The 17543-nt window shown below is 43.1% G+C and overlaps 1 long non-coding RNA gene across 1 annotated transcript in view; it reads left to right on the top strand.

Annotated features, from left to right (window-relative positions):
• Positions 1-1756: 1756 nt before the first annotated feature.
• Positions 1757-17543, top strand: part of LOC130858223 (uncharacterized) — a 33500-nt gene continuing 17713 nt past the window's right edge. Inside the window, exon 1 of the long non-coding RNA XR_009055020.1 lies at positions 1757-1900. This is a non-coding gene — a long non-coding RNA (uncharacterized LOC130858223). The remainder of the gene's footprint in view (positions 1901-17543) is intronic.

Here is a 17543-nt window from a genome sequence, read left to right as displayed (position 1 = left end):
TGTGTCAGGAACTGGAGACAAAAACCAAATATTGATATATATTTCTTATTATGCCACAGTGCTCCTTTTAAAAATGTTTTAAATGCCCTAACAGTAGGTACTGACTGGTTAATCTCCTTCTGAGGATCTCAAAGCAATTTGTCAATATTCCTTCTCTGACTGTAAAAGGGTACAGTAAATCTTGTAGACTTTAAAAGCATATGATTCTTTGGAGCTCTTTGGACTGATTAATTCCCTGGTAAGTAGTCTCAAGAGGTAATGTGCTGATGTAATCTATGTTATAACTTTCGTGACCCCTTTGCTGGAAACAAAGACTGACTCAAAGGGTTCTGGGCCAGACAACTGAATACCAGAATTTAAAGACCACCAGCTGAGTACCTGGCTGATTCATTTTAATCAAAATTGTTCTGCTACTGGACTTTCCTTCTTTATATGGTTAACTAACACTAATTGGCAATCCCTGAACCCGGGTTGGGGTGGTGTTCTCTAAGTGTGTTCTTGAAGAACAGCATCAGCATCTTCTGGGAACTTGCTTGAGATGCAGATTCTCAGCCCACCTCACAGCTACTGAATCAGAAACTCTGGGGTGGGGCCCAGCAATCCGTGTTATAACAAGTCCTCCAGGTGATTCTGATGTGTGCTAAAGTTTGAGAACCACTGCCTTAGGTGCCCCTGCCCCCAAGTGGGGAATTGGCTGTGACTTACACTCTCAAGTCCAATCACATATGTATCTGGGTCTGGGTGGCAGTTACACAAGGACATAAATTCATAAAAACTCTCCTGTACACTTAAGATTTGTGGATTTAATTAGGCCTAGATTTTTGTTTTGTTTTTTAATCATAGCATAAGTGTATTTCTCAGAAGGCTGGTTGGGGCTGGGCTTGTCCCTATGAATGAGGGTGTCAGACGCAGGGACCATGGCCACAGAAGCACTGTTCTCTAACCAGTGATCCCTAGGTGGGCATTCCACGGTACCGACAGCCAAGGAGGCCTGTCCGCAGCAACCCCAAAGGGATTTATTGACACTGTTTAGCAGTGAATTTGTCCCCAAGCAACAATCTAAACTTGTTCCATACCATCCTGTGTATGTCTCCGAGAGGTGAGGCACAGACACAGGAAGCCCTAGCGTAACACCTGGCATCAGGTGGGAGGAAGTTCTGGTCTTTCAAGCTGGAGAAGAGAAGCAGGAGAAATCTAGGAAGCAACTATAAAACTCAGCTGTTCCGGGCTATATGTATATACAAGTCTCGGGCAAGAGAAGTCACGGCCAAAAAGCCATGAGTCACACAAGCAGCGAGAACAGACCTGCTAAGAACAGCCTCTCTTCTGCTAACAGGTCCCGGAAGAGCGTGAGAAAGGGGGAGGAAGAAGATGGGCCAGGGAGGGCCCTGCAGCGCCACAGCGTCTGGCAGGCGTCTGTCCCCTGCCCTGGCCATCAGGGTGAGATGCAGAGCCCTGAGGGCCACAGTGTCCGCTCTGCACCCAGTTTCAGAACCACAGAAATCCTCTGCTTCAGCCCTGAGGTGTCTTGCGCTTCCTGAAATGAAAAAACACCCGGCTTGCAGTCCCCATCCCGACCCACTAAGAAACTGCCTTCTTGATGAACCGCCCCTCCTCCACTCTTATTTGGGGAATCCACACTAGACTTTGCAGCTGGGCTCACTTTTACTAAACCCCACGCTGCGGGGCAGCGCGAGCCCTGCACAGTGAAGGCTCAGCCAGAGAGAAGTTGGAGAAAATCCGCGCCAGCAGGTGGACCTCGGGGCCGCTCCTCGCGGTGCGCATGCGCACAGCCGGCGGCCGCTCCGCGACAGCGGGAGTCCTCAGAGCTGCGTCAGCGGTCCGGGGCCTCGGGAGTTATGCCGAACCTGAATTTTTTCATTGAAGTGCGCCCTACAAGGTATTGTCCAGTCCGCTCTTGCCCAGTGAAATGCAAACAAGTTTACAATCATTCCTATCTAAATCAAGGAAGTCTCCCTTCATTTCGCAGACCATTTGAGCTGAGAGGCAGACCTCCGCATCTCTGGTTCCAGCTCCTACTCGGGTTTTGTTTCTGATGCTTCGATTGCGTAGTGTCACTGTGGGGGATGCTTGTCTCCTCCTTTACCTACTCGGCATCCAAACTTTATTTCTATGTTGGGTGAGTCTTCCATTGAATAAGGCTGGGTGGGGAAAGGCCTCCCTCCCACGACAGAACCAGAAGCAGACAGGTAACTGCTCTCTCCATCCCTTGGGAGTTAGCATGCACAGCTGGGGACCTGGGCTCGGCCAGTCGGATACTGCCACCTGTGGCTTTAACTCTTGAGGAATAATTCAAAGATGAAGGGACCACTGAGAAATTATTTACTGGGACAACAGTGCAGTGTAAGTGTCCAGGGGTAGCAGAACCAGTGACAGCTGCCTAGCCCCATCGTCCTAAAGTGTGATCTTGTCAGCTAACTAGCCAGCGCTAGTTTCTGTTCTTGGTCTCCTCTGGCCACTTTAGCGCTTGCTGTCCGCTCTCCCCTTCCGTGAGACTTGGGCTCCTTCCCCCAGATTCCGGGGACAGCATCCTCACGACCACAGCAGGCGCTGGACCCAGCACCTCCATCCTGCTGTGGGCACCTGATCCTGGTTGTGCAGGGGCTGGCTTTCCTGGTGACTCCTGCATGCCTGCTGCTTGTCTGCTGAGAGCCAGCGTTCAGCTTACTTTTTGGAGGTTTTATTCCAGATATGACAGTTTTCAGCCACTTCAGAGGAGCTTCTCTTTGTGTGAATGCAACACTTTTGGCCACACGGGTTGTGGGATAGGGCTGCCATAACGAATTACAACAGACTGGGTGGCTTAAAACAGAAATGTCATCTGTCATAGTTCTGGGAGCAGAACTGAAACAAGGTATGAGCAGAGGTGGTTCCTTGCAGGGGCTCTGAGCGGGGAATCCGTTCCATGCCTCTCTCTTGGCTTCTGGGGCTGCTGCAGTCTTTGGCATTCCTTGGCTTGTAGCTGCATCACTTCACATGGCCTCCCTCTCTATGTCTCTGTGTCTTCTCATTTTCTGTCACTTATAAAAAGGGAACATTTGAACACAGAGAAACGCAGAGAGGGAAGACAATGTGAAGACACAGGGAGAAATCCACGTGAACATGAAGATGGCCATCTACAAGCCAAGAGGAGAAGCCTGGAACAGATTCTCCCTCACAGGCCTAGGAAAGAACCAGTCCTGCTGACATCTTGATGTCAGACTTCCAGCCTCCAGAACTGTGAGACAGTACATTTTGTTACTTAACAAAAGTAATTTTTGTGGTAATTTATTACGGCATCCCTAGCAAATGAATACAGATGCCCTCCCCAAACTCTCCCAGAACCTACTCAGCAGCCATTGCTCTCTGTTTATTGGACAGAATTTAGCCTATCACTAAACTAATCAGGGACAAAGGGCCTGGGATTACAGGGATTGATTTAGCTGGGGACCAGAGTGCCCTGAAGCACCCGTATGCCTGATTCCTGAACAAAGTCACAACTGAGGGGACCAAGAAGAGGGGTGGGATGCAAGTGGGTAGACAACCCTGGCATATGCGGCACTACCTGAGGGGTCTGTTCCTTCTGACTTGCTCCGTATGCTGGTTTCTGTATTGTTCTAATCACTCAGGTTCCACTGGGTCTTGAGGAACACACACACGAATGGAAAATTTGGTGAGGGTACCCCAGAACATAACTAGAAGAGGAGCTTTATGTTTTAGGGAAGAACTCAGTGGGCACTGAAAGAAGGAGCCTGTTCCTTCTACTTTATCCTGAGTTGTTTGATTATATCCAGAAATATTCAGCAAAGACAAACTTTCACAACCAAGGTTTCGAATTAATTAGCTTTTAAACTTTATTTCTTACTACCCTCCCAGAGTGTTTTTGAGCAAAAATAACATGAGCAGCAGTGATGAGAGTCCCATTCCAACTATGTCAAGGCCAGTTGGCCACCAGGCTTGCTGTGACCAGTCACTCCAAGGGACAAAGCAGAAAAACAAAGAAAGCTCCAAGGGACATGTGACATGGGGAACTTTTCCGTGACTTGAGAGTTCTGTGCCTAGATTCTTACCTCACTCTTTCCTAATCTCCTCTCTCCTAAGCCCCAGTCTCTGCTAAATTTACTAGGTTTCTTTGGCATGAGTATTGCATCTTTCAGGGGATGTGCCTGCTTCCATTCCATTCTTCCCAAGTGACATTTAGGCTCAGAGGGGATTTCAGATTGTATAATGGCAATGAGGAAAGGTGGCCCAGACTCCAAGCTGTCATCCTGTCTTTGCTGGTATCCCTTGAGGTTTTATTCCTCTAGTGGGCTTAAAGCCACCTGGATTTTGATCACTGTACACAGGCTTTGTTGCACATGTTGGTGAGCCTGACCTCTAGGTTTTCTGAGACCCCGTTGTCCTGACCCTGTGTCTCTTCCAGGCTCCCAAGTCTCTCAGCACTTCTGTGGCCCTCCTCTGGAGTCCAGGATCTCTTAGCTGCATTTCCTGTCCCATTCTGGAAGGTCCAGGCCTCTGTGAAACTGTCCTGGACACATCCATCTAAGCAGCTCTCTCATCCACTGCTTATCCAGCTCCTGGTGTCATGTTGTTCTGGTACCATTCCAAACACAGGGCATCTCTGGGAGAATTTCAACTTTCTTTGCCATGTACTAAAAAGCAGGAAACAGGTCCAGCTGCTTTGAGTTTCCCCACACCTATCTGCTGGACATCATCACTCCCTCGTATCAGCTTGTTGGTCCCAAAGTGGGGGTCACGGAACAGGCTGCCACATGTCTTCAGTACTCATCCCCCCAAATCTTCCCAAGCTCCTCCCCAACTCAGGAAGTTTGACCTGTATGTCACATTCTGCAATTTCTCTTCTCAGTGGTTCTCGGTACATTCTGTAAATTTCCAAGTTTAATTCTCAGGGTTTGGAGGTATAGCAAGAATCCCTATCTCATTTAAGTGCTTAGTTCTTGCAGTAGAAAGCCAGGCCTCTCATTCCTTTTTTTTTTTTCTACCACAGTCTTTAAAAATGTCTGTTTTGAAAGGCAAAATTGAGCTGTAACTTCATTGTTCTAGACTGTGTCCATTGTTCCTCTGTAGATCATGCACCTGGAAAACTATTACTGCTTAATGGTTGGGGTTGAGAGGAGTAGGGTAAAGAAAAGAAAATTATATAATTTAATGTTAAAACATTACCCCATTGTAGAATCTTAGCTCTGTTACTTTCTAACTGTATGACCTTGGGAAAATTATCTGCTTAGAGCCTCGGTGTTTTAATTTGCGAAATAGATGAAATACGTAGAACCCGATTCATGAGTTTGTTGTGAGAATTAGATAATTCATTTAACGTGTTCAGTGTAATACACAGCACATAGTTCTTGCTTTTGTAGACACATGGTTCCACCTGTATTCCATTTTGCAAGTATAAATGAGCAATTAAAAGAATACTAAATACTTTGAACAACAGTGAGGTGGTGGTTTGTGTGGTTGCAGACTCCTTCAGCCCACCAGAAAATTGAGCTGAGGGAGTGGGTTAAACACCCAGAGCTGAAGGCCATCTCCAGGGCACACCAGTGTTTCAAGGGCAAGCAGAAGAAGAGGAAAGTTGGAGGTAAGGGTGCTGAGGTGGTGGGGGAAACCAGGAGAGTGTCATAGAAGTCAAGGACAAAATCACTTCATTAAGGAAGGAATGACCACTTGCTGCAGAGAAGCCTTAAGTGCCCATTTTGCATCTGGTTAAGGAACAAATGGCAGATAAAGAACTGGGGACAGCAAAGGCAGTTAATCTGTAAAGAAGGAAAATAGGACTAAAGATGGAGGCAGTCACTGAATAAGTTTGCGGTGTGTCTGCTTGTAGGATGGGAGAGACATCCCATTTTAATGAAGCTGAGAATGAGTCAGCAGAGGGGGACCTGGACACAGCAGAGAGAGGCACATCCGAGGAGGCCTGAGGAGAGATGCTCAGATTCAGAGGGGAGCATTAGGCTCGAGCTCAGCCCGGGAGGGGACGCCTCTTCTATCCTCACAGGAGGGAGGTGGGTAGCTTCAGTGGCCGGAAGTTGAGTGAGTTCCCATGTGACAGCTCCCCTTTTCTCTGTGAAGTCATGGGCAGGGCATTCTCCTTCACAGAGACGGGCATGTGGATAAAGGTTTGAGAAGAGTGGAGGTGACTCTTGGGGCTACAGAGAAGGGACACTGCGGGGCTCATGGATACATCCAGTGAAGCAAATTATCGTCGCCTGCTAATTTTTTAAAATGAAACATTTGAAATGTGGGGAGGGTATTTTTCTGGGCTTCCAAGTAGAGACTGTGTCCCACTCAGTATGTACACTGCACTGGAGCACATGCATTACGAAAGGAGTGTCCAGGGATATTTGATGCAACAAGAATTTATATGCCCAATTTTTTACAGTTGTAGCCCCCCAAACCCCAACTGTGTAAACCCTCTAATATTTTAATATTTAACTAAAGTTATCGGGTAAAATAAACTGATAGTGAATGGATTCCAAATTTTCTACAAGGAACTTATGTTCTCTTCACTTTTAAAATATTTTTGACTACCACTAGGTGGTGTTTTGTTCAATTCATTCAAAAGTAAAATATCTTTTGATTTACCATTTCAGAGGGGAATGTACTGAAAAGTAAACATGCTACTAGCTGCAGTTCAGTCCTAATATATACTTTCCAACTCATTCCAATTTTCTAGACCAGCTATGATATAAATGAAAACTTTGCTTTTCTCAAGTGTTACACACGGTCCTGCTTGTCTTGAGAGGAAATAAGTAGGTCTTTCTTTTCTTCCTCTTAAAAGGACCTGGGAAGGGAGTGATGCAGGAGGCAGGTCCTATACGAGAGAGAAGTATGAATGTTTGCCTGATTGAGAAATCACTTTGTATTTACAATTCTTGCACCTTTTTTAAAAAAATTAAAGTTTGATATTTTAAAAAAATCAAATTCCCCTTTAAACTGAAGATGCTTCCTAGCCTTCTTAGTCACATTTAATAGTGCCTATCACTCCTATGCTAGACATACCAGGTCTTTTGTAAATTCATTACTAAAAACACTCTGTTGAAAACTGAAATTATCAATCTCTTATGAAGGTACTCCAAGCTGGTAGAACAACTATTGAAGTGAAATAAATGTATTTTTTCCTTCTCATTAGAAGTGGTAAAATAGGATTTTATGTGTCAACCCAAAGCCTTCCTTTCCCTTTATGTCCACCCTAGGTTTGAACACTAATCCTGCTCCTTACCAGCTCTGTGACCTTGGGCCTCTTGACGTCTCTGAACCTTGGCTTTCTCACCTGTAATACCAATATCTGCCCCACCCCCATCCCCAGGGTTGTAATGGTGAACAGAATTTTTTTTTTTTAATGATGTGAAGTTTTTGGTACAGAATGATTGATAAATAGCAGAGATTCAGTACAGGTGCATTCTTTCTTTCAGATTCATTGCTATTTCTGCTTGAAAACTAAATAACATACAGGAGTTGTGCAGCACATCTGCTGTTGGCTCTCCCTCCCCTACGCCAAGCCCAGTGTCCACGCATCTCCATGTTGTTTTGTGCCCTGGGGTGGGGGCGGGGGGGGGGGTTGACTTATGTAGACTGGATGAACAGGTTCCTTTGTCCTCTGGCTTCTGGTTGAGTTTGGCCAGTGGACAGGAGATTGGAGGGAGGGTGGAGAAAGAGGTAGGGATGTTTGTTCATCCAGTTCCCTTCCTGTGGGGTCACTGAGGGCTGGCTGCAGCTCTCAACTGAATTTCCCAGGATCTGCCAGGCAGCCCTCACCACACAGCTCTCCCTCTTCCTCCAGGTTTCAGTAACTACTCACCCTCCTTGCCCTCACAATGACCAGCCCCAGTTACTGCATCTGTAGAATCTCTATGCCCTGCTCTTTGTATACAGTCCCTTTATTAAATGCTCGGCACATTACCTAATTTAAGTGTGCCGTCTTCTTCCTGCTGGGTCTCTGTGATCCAGGACCTCTGCTAATTTGGAGGCCACTACAGGAAATATCCTTGAACTCTTCATTGCTTGGGGCCTCTGTGTTTCTCCTGGAGTCTTGATGAAACTTGGACTGAAACCAGATTTGAGGGTCTGTGCGTATTCGACAGCCTCCCCACCACTCCCAGCATGTCCTCCTGCTGCTTTCTGTGCTCCCGACGCCAGAGCTCCTTGGTTCAGGTGTGACTCAGACCCAGAGGTGAAGTTCCAGCCCTTCTGCATTGTCCCAGTAACTCCAAACATGTTCAACGTTGTGTGACGCTCTTTGACTTTGCTGAAGAGTGAAGGTGGCACAGCAGGGACCCCAAGCATCCCACCCGGATTTCAGCCATCTTTACTGCCTCCCAGCACTTGATCCGTTCCCAAATGAGCCCTCATTATCTCTCATCCCACATTACCCACCTCCCCTGCTCCCAGTGTTTCTCTGATTGGAGCACCCAGGTCAGCTCAAAACCCTCTCATCTTGTGACCCTTGAGGAAAACAAACAGGCTCAACAAAGTCTTGAAATCACCCAGTGGGCTCCGCCTTTAGGCTAACTTCTTACCTAACCCCACTGGCAGTTATCCTGCTAAGATCCCACAGCAGACATTGGAGGAGCCTACAGTTTGGGGGCAGTTGGCAAGAAACAAACCAAAGGACCTTGGGAACCAAGTGTTTAAACCGGGACTCTACTTGATGACCACAACATGGTGGTCTTGGGGCTTTCCCTCCCGTGGACCCAGTAGCCACTTTTATACAGTTTAAAGAGCTCCTCCAAATCAATGGTTAACGATCACGCCCCCATCCCCCCGCCAAGTAAGCGAAGAACAAAATCTGGCTGTAGGAGGAGCCCCAGCCCAGGACGGTGGGCACTAAGCCTGGGGGCCTTTCCTCTTGGAGTAGAAGGTGGGATGGTGATGAGGTCCTGGGCCTGGAACCTCGTTGGCCAGGGGACAGCAGGCGACTGCAGACCCCGTGCACACAGGCCCAGCCAGCTGCCAGTGGCAAATGCATCTAATTAAGGAGTTCAAAGAGGGTGGAGGTGGTGTGGGAGCTGAGAGGCCAGACAGACACTCTGAGGGTCACAGGCCACCAGCCTACTATGCTCTCAGGCTGCTGCTCTCCCTGCACCAGCTTTGCCTCAGTCACCCACAGTGAAAGCTGAGGTCAGGTAGGAACCTTTAAAAAGACTTAAAGAGACATTCCCTTAATGGGCACAGGGATCATGGAAAAAGTACCATACAGAAAAAAAAAAGGCACAAAGGAAAAACAACAACACAACAACAAAAACCTTACTTCTACATAGGCCAGACCTTCCCAGGGCCCCTAACCTGGAGCCCCTTCCTCACTCTCAGCCCACCTGAGCAAGGAGTAGCTCACACCAGGCATCTCCACACCCCAGACCACAGCCTCCCATTTCCAGAGACACTTCTCTTTCCGGCCCAAAGCCTTGTCTCTGCGAGGGCACTGAGCTGTTCCCAGAATGACTGACAGTGAAAGTATCCATCCCATCAAGGAAAAACCTGGTCTCCTCACAAAGGCTTCATAGACTCAAATGAGTAATTACCCAATAATTACGAATACATTTCTCAAATTCTGGGCTGTTTTATCTAATATAAGAATAGGTTTGGAACATTAAAAGCTGAATTGAATTTGGGTTGTGTGACAACCTAAATCCAATTCCTTTGCAGTATCTCTTCAAGAATTCAAAATTCTTGGTGACTTCCCTGGTGGTCCAGTGGTTAGGACTCCAAGCTTCCATTGCAGGGGGCGTGGGTTGGATCCCTGGTTGGGGAACTAGGATCCCACGTGCTGTGCGTCACGGCCAGAAAGAAAGAAAAAAAAAGAATTCAGAATTCTTGGGGTCCAGTTTATCCACGGTTCGCTTTGTTACAACATATTTTGGTGATGTGCTGTTCAGAAGAGAAGGCTTATTTATATTTTGGATAGGTTTTTACCATTTTAAATGTTCGCCTCTCATTGAATACTTTAGACTTCGAATGTTCCTCGATCCCCAATTTTATTAGTTTGCATTTCCCTAGCGTATCTTTTTTTTCATCTCTTTATTTTCAACTTTCTGTCTTTTTGTTTTATATGCATTTCTTGTACAGAGAATATAGTTGGAGGTTGGTTGCTCTTTCACCCAACTTTATGTTTATAATGTAGTATTTTTTTTCTCTTTTCACTCAATTTCACAATTTCTGCTGAATTAACATTTTTCTGCATTAATATATGGTGGCTCCATGATTTCAGGGAGTCAGGCCCTTTTAATTTGATTACTTTACCATCTGTCAGGTGTTAACCTTATCTGTGTGGTCATCACGGTTCACCTCCACGTGGGCATCACAGCCAGAAAAAAGGGAAAAAAGGGAAGGCGTGACCCAGCAATTGCACATGTGATTTCCTTTCATTCAATGAGCCGAAACATCTTCATCTGCCCCCCTCAGTAGCAAGGGAGGCTGGGAAGAGGTGTTGTGCGGCTGTGGCGTGCTTGTCTCTCAGATCCGTTTCCATCCTTCTAAATTCTGGTTTTCGATGCTGGGATCGGGACTCTGCAGAGTATGTTTCTTCTTTGTCAGCTGACTTTGTGGTAAGTTCCACAAAGAGGATGCAATGCAGGGACGCTGGAAGGTAGGAGAAGGGGAGGGGGAGTGTTTATTCCTTCTTTGCCGGCTGTCCTTTCCATGTCGTGCCCGCCGGGAACGGTTGTGTGCCCCAGTGGCACCAGTTGGTTCTAATCTCCAACTTCTTTGGGCACTCCCAGAACCAGCCTCATCGCCCTCCCCTCAGAGGTCTGAGTCACAGCTCGGGGGGACCCTTTCTCTGAACTTTTAGGTTCTGCAACTTCAATCTCTTCTGTTTGTTCCTCCAGCCCTAGGAGTTGCAGCTGCTTCCTGAGGGTATTACCTCTTGTTACTTTGACTTCTCAGTCTTCCAACATCCTCGTAAACTAATTCCCTATATTAAATTATCTTTGTTTAAATACCTACTATGGTTTCAGCTTTCCCGAATGGATCCTGCCTGATACATTAACCTGTAGCTGGATAGCCAAATGCCACTAAAACGTCTAATGCTGTTTAAGATGGGGAGAATGGACATTGAGGACACCTATCAGTCTTCAGAACAAAACAAGAATTTTAGTATGATTTCATTCTGGTGGGGGCATAATCCCACCATACCTTTCAAGATTTGTTGAAACTGTGCTGAGCTTTTGTTCCAGATAATTTTTTTTGTAGTTTATGCCTATAATGTTTAAAGACCTCCTTAAACAGTTATATTTAAATTCACAAGTGTAGTATCCGTAATTATTTGGACCTATCACATTTTATTGGTTTTATTTTTCATAACTCTGGTATAACAATCTTATTTTTGTAAGTTATTTATCCTTATTCTTTTTCCTTTCCTGGGAATTTTTTTTTTCCTAGAAAAAAAAAATGTGTGTGTATAGCATACATCCTGGATTCCTGGGTGTTCAAAATGTATCTTGTAGGGAATGGGTACACATCAGTAGTGTCATGTAATATAGATTTAAGATTGAGAAAAAGTTACAGAGAAGTAACACAGGGTGCCAGTACCCTAAGTTCTCGTTACTCCACAGAAGGGTGATCTTGGGGTGGCCTAGGTGGACTGCATGCATATGGACCAGTTTCCAGGAGGGGAGGCCCCAAAGTACTCTATAGGGAAGATGGGAGGAAGTGAGGAACATTTAGTGGATATAACAGTGGGGTTTCCTGGTTGAGGAGCCTGAAAAAGAGCCTCCAGAGCAAGTATTTAACTTGTTCTTCTACTGGGCTCACTTAAACCTGCTGAATGGGCTTCTTGTTAAGCTACTGAGAGAGATGTGGGAATGCACCTCCAGAGCCCTTGGATGTTCATGTCCTTGGTAATGTTGGCACTAACACATGTAAAAGACAGTTTGGCTGGGTGTGCAGTTCTAGGGTCAGAGCACTGTAAAAATTACTCTCAGATATTTGCTGGGGCTTCTTGTGTCCTTGAGAACTATGTGAGATCAACTTGATACCTGATTTCACAGCTTGTGCATGTCCAGAGCAGTAACCAAAATTTCTTCAGAATCCCAGGCGATTTGTGTAGCGTAGTGCTTAAGAGAACAGGCTCATGACCTAAACTGCCTGCGTTTACATTCTGACTCTGTTGCTTGTGTAACAATGTGACCTTGGTTTCTTAAACTTTTATTGCCTCATCTGTAAGATGGGGAAATAACACTTCAGCTGTGCTGACCTAATCTTTCCAGTTCTCTGCCTTTGGTCCCCTTGTGCCTGGGTTAAGCCATGTGACTAGTTCTTGGTTGTGAATAGAAATGACATTTGTGATCTCTGGAATTGCTGTTTAAGACCCTCAAGAGTTCTCTCCCCACCCCCACCCCCACTTTGGCATGTTGATAAGCAGTGTTTAGGATGATAAGAATTGTCCAGTTTGCACACACAAATGAAAGGAAATACAGAAGCATCTTGAAATTTGAGGCCTTATACCTAGGTCTGCCCATAACATATCTGAGGTCTGGGGCCAGAGCACAAAGCGGGTGTATCTGCAGTTGTCTAGATTTTCGAAAGTTATAAACTGAGATAAAGTATTAAATAAAATATGTTCTACCCTCCTGCCTTGACAAATATATTTCCATAGTGAAAAAATTGTAAAGGTATCTTTTATGACCGAGAATCAAAAAATATCACGGATGACTGTATTTAATAATTATTGCACATATTCTAGGTGGTCTTTGGTAGTTCAATAATATTTACATGAGTAAGAAAATTAAGAAACAGAATCTATGACATTTGATATAATTCTTTTATTTTAATGAAATCACTATGTGGATATAAGATTTTACATTATTTCTGTTCTCTTGACAGTAGTGATATAAAGTGTTAAAAGCAAAGTAATTATTCAAAGTATACAAAATTTAAATAGAAGTTTATCAAAATGGAAAATTATATAGATGCAAAATCAAAAATTAAAATTATTTTATTTTCAAAAAAATTTTCTCCCATAACAGTAAAATTATCTATGAAAAGGTAAAATAAAATTGTAACTAATGAATATCAAACTTATACATCAAAAATTAAGTAGGCATAAATAATTTTAATATTTTGAAACTTTAATCTTATTGATATTTTATAATTTTCATTGCAATTTTAGTGTTCGATGTCCATGTAGTTGCCAATATAAAAGAAATTGATGTCACTTTATGCATGTATCTGGACCCAATATTTACAAATTAAAGAGTGATATGAGTTATTAATACTGCAAAATGTTTCCCTGGCAGTATGTGCATCTTTTGACAATACTACAGACTGGAACAGAAAAAGAAAATGGGCATTTGACATTACTGGGAAATGAATCTTTGTTGTGCAAGAATGTACTGCATTCGTGTTGAGAGAAAAGATTCTGCAAGTTAGTCTTTTTTCTTTCACTTCAAAATTACTCCAGTCTTCCTTCCACTACAAATTAATGTTCGTCTCTGGCATCAGTGGTGACAGCCCATGGGCTACGAAGGTACATGACAATGATGCTCCAATGTAGTTACTTTGTTTTTTGTTGTTGTTGTTGTTTAGGTTTTTTTGTTTTTGTTTTGTTTTTTGGCCGTGCCGCTCAGCTTCCGGGATTTTAGTTCCCTGGCCAGGGATGGAAACTGGGCCTCAACAGTGAAAATGCAGAGTCCTCACCACTGGACAGCCAGGGAATTCCCTCCTCTGTTTTGCTAACATATGAAAGAGATATAGAGAAGTATATTCCTGGGGCTTGAAGAGTGTAAGTTATGAGAGCAGCTGTTTGTGCTGTGCCAGGGCTAAGTATCAGATCTTGAGTGACACAGAGAATCTGTAAAATACGGGGCTAAGGACAGTAGCTCCTCTTGTCTAAGTCTGAGGGGACTAGAGTGGCAGAGCTGGAGAAGCCACCTGCTCCTAAATTCTAAATAAGAGACATTAAGAAAAGGTTTGAATATCAAAGGCCAATCAGTAATAGCCCCAGCAAGAAAAGATTGTCTTCTCATTTAAGTCCGATGGTTTCAAACTGCCAGTGATTAGACAGAGAGAGTGAGACATTAATGTAGTAAACTAGACTTGATATCTTTGGAAAGATATGAGTAGGAATGAAAGTCGGGTGTGCCTACTGGCGCATGACACTAACTTGAAGCAAATAGATCATACGCCAATTAAGATTTTGAGGAATGTATACTGCAGAAGAATCCATGAGCCTAGACTAAAAAGCTTTCAATAGGTTGAAACAATCTCTGGCCCCCAAACTTGCATAGGCAGGAAGTAGGCTGTGAAACCTTGAGGCTCCAAAGGGAGACATAATCTCCAACAGCCACCGTGATGTGGCCGAGGAGGATAACGGACATGGAAGAACCTCCAGACAGGTGATCCAGGGGCACGAAGGATAAAGAAATTCCACCAATAAGTGAAATCAGGTCTCATCAAGGAAATTCCCCAACGGCCAGAAAAGAGAATCCTCACAAAGCATGTCCCATCAGATTTCATCATTTCTGCAGACCAGCGATTGCTGTGTGTCCTCTCCATCAGTCCTTTTTCTGGAGGGAAGTTTCTGTCATGTTATCCTCTCCTTGATTCGCAGTGGTATAGTGGGGGTGTTAGGGGTCTGAGGGAAGATAGCATGCCCATTGGTTCACGTGTTGTGAGGTCACCCAGAGCCACATCCAGATCTGAGAGAGAGGCCTGGGCCTCGTCAGCCCTGGACTTTGAGCTGGATACAGTAACTTGGTGGGACTTTGATTTTTCTTCCTTTGGGAGATGAGAGTATGTTCAGTGTGGGAAGAAGAATGTGCCCAATATTTGGTAGCCAAAGTGGCGGACTTGTAGAGATGGCCACCTTCTACTGAAAATTGTGCTCTATCTCCATAGTATAGAGATATTGCTGGAAAGACGTAAAATCAGTTCTTCTGCCAGGGATTGGAGTTTTACTGGGGTCATGCTTTCCTGGCTCTGGCTTTATAATGGGAGCCTCTCACTGTCAAAGACATCTAACTTCAAATCTAACTCTCTGCTGTGGGCGTCCTCTTTATTTATTGCACTCCTCTTGCCTTATAGCTGAGCTATATATTACGTATTTCAAATATTACATATAGCATTTTTATGTGTTTGGAGGGTGTAGGGTTGCATTCCACATTAGCTCTGTCTACTATCCTGAAGTTCTCCCAAACAATAGCAAGCATCCAAACAGAAAATTCCAACATTCCAAGAAAAAAAAGTCGAACCATTAATTTTAATTTTAAAAATATATTTATTTCATCTTATCCTATGCATCTCTTTATGTAGCTATAATTAACAAGTAAATAATGATTTTAGTGTTTGCATAATGCTCATTAGGTTCTATGCAATATTTTTGTAGTGAATTTCTTAGTGACTTCTACTTGCTATTCATCAAGTAGAACATAAATATAATACACTAATTTATAGTTAAATAATCTGATCTTAAGATCTTAAAAAAAAAAAAAATCCTGACTCTGATTTTCCTTCTAAATAAAATCTTCCTAACAGACTTTCCATTTGAGAAGATGCAATATTTGTTCTTTTAGTTTCAGAAAGAGGTTCTGGTGTATATTGAAGATGAATTGCTTAAATCGGGCCCATTTTGGTTTGTCTTGAAGGAGTATGATGTAGTACTATATCAATATCTTTTCTCTGTCCAAAAGAGTATTTCACGCAAATGTAGGACATAGAATCTCAGAAGCATACTGAATATGTGAAAAACTAGTCAGCAGTGGCATTTTAGGGTATGAAATCGCTGGCTACTTGTTTCAAATACTGGCCAGCTAAATCTGCTCTTGGTGTAAATATTTGCCTATATTTAAGATTCTGAAGAGCTTCAAGAGAAGCAGTGCACGGGGACTGGGATTTGATCATCGTATTTTAAAAAGCAGGTTATTATGAGAAAAACTGGCAATGACCAATCTAAAAAGTTCAGTGTAGTTTCAGTAAAATTATTTGTTTTTATATATTTTATTTTAAAATTATGAAACATTTATAGAAAATTAGATAAAAGAAGTGAAATTGCTGAGCAACAGGACGTCATCAGCTTTATAAACTGTTATCAAGTTGTTCTTCAAAGTCATGGTGCCAATATATACTTCCACCAGCAATGTGGTTTTAATGTTCTCACATGCTCCCCTGATACTTGGTCACATCTGATTTATTTTTCCAATCTGATGAGAAATTTTTATATCATTTTTTTTGTTTCTTTATAAATTTATTTTATTTATTGGCTGCATTGAGTCTTCGTTGCTGCACACGGGCTTTCTCTAGTTGCTGTGAGTGGAGGCTACTCTTCATTGTGGTGTGCAGGCTCCTCATTGCAATGGCTTCTCTTGTTGTGGAGCACGGGCCCTAGGCACATGGACTTCAATAGTTGTGGCACATGGGCTCAACAGTTGTGGCTCACAGGCTCTAGAGCACAGGCTCAATAGTTGCGGTGCACAGGCTTAGTTGCTCCGTGGCATGTGGAATCTTCCCAGGGCAGGGCTCGAACCCGTGTCCCCTGCATTGGCAGGCAGATTCTTTATCACTGCGCCACCTAGGAAGTCCTATATCATTGTTTTTATTTACACTTCCCTGGTTATTATTGGGTTGAATCTTTTTAAACATACTGTATTTGTTTGCTGTTTGGATTTCCTTTTGTTTGTCTTTTTTTGTCCTTGTCTACTTTTTGTTGTAATATTTGTTTTTTTGTATTAATTTATAGTTTATAGAAGTTATTTAAAGAGGATGTTATTAGCGCATTTTTTTTAGTAGTTGCCCTAGGGTTTACAACATTTATCTTTATATAATCACACTGTCTTTCAACAGTATCATACTACTTCACATACAGTATAAGAACCTTATAACAGTATTATTTCAATTTCTCCTTCCACCTTTTATGCAATTGTGGTCATACATTATTTTTGCATATGCTATAAATGTACAACACATTGCTATTTTTGCTTTAGACAGTTAATGATCTTTTAGAGTGATTAGACATAAGAAAAAGTGTCTTTTGTATTTACCTTCATTTTAACCATTTCTGGAAAATTTTGTCTCTTTTTGTCAATACAAGTTTCTGTCTTATTATATTTCTTCTTCTTGAAGGACTTCCTTTGATATTTCTTGCAGTGCAATTCTGAAGTTAATAAAATCTTTCAGTATTTGCTTGTCTAAAAAAGCCTTTACTTTTCCTTCAATTTTGAAAAATATTTTCATTGAATGTAGAAATCTAGATTCATCAGTTTTCTCTCCAGCACTTTAAGGAGACAGTAAGGAGGCTTGCTTAGTTGAGGACAAGAAGTCTGCTATGAGTCTTATCATTTTCCTATGTATTTAATTTTTCAGTTGAATTGGGTTTTCTATTTGTTTTTTGCTGTTGAGTTGTATGAGTTCTTTATATAGTTTAGATATTAATCCCCTATCAGATATATAATTTGCAAATATTTTCTCCCATTTGATATGCTGCCTTTTCATTTTGTTGGCGATTTCCTTTGCTGTGCAGAATGTTTGTAGTTTGATGTAGTCTCACATGTTTATTTTTGCTTTTATCCTCTTTACTTGTGGTATCAAACCCA

Source organism: Hippopotamus amphibius, chromosome 8 (assembly GCF_030028045.1).
Source record: "Hippopotamus amphibius kiboko isolate mHipAmp2 chromosome 8, mHipAmp2.hap2, whole genome shotgun sequence".
NCBI lineage: Eukaryota > Metazoa > Chordata > Mammalia > Artiodactyla > Hippopotamidae > Hippopotamus > Hippopotamus amphibius.
Note: the sequence above shows the minus strand (reverse complement) of the source record. Positions and strands in the feature narration are given on the sequence as shown.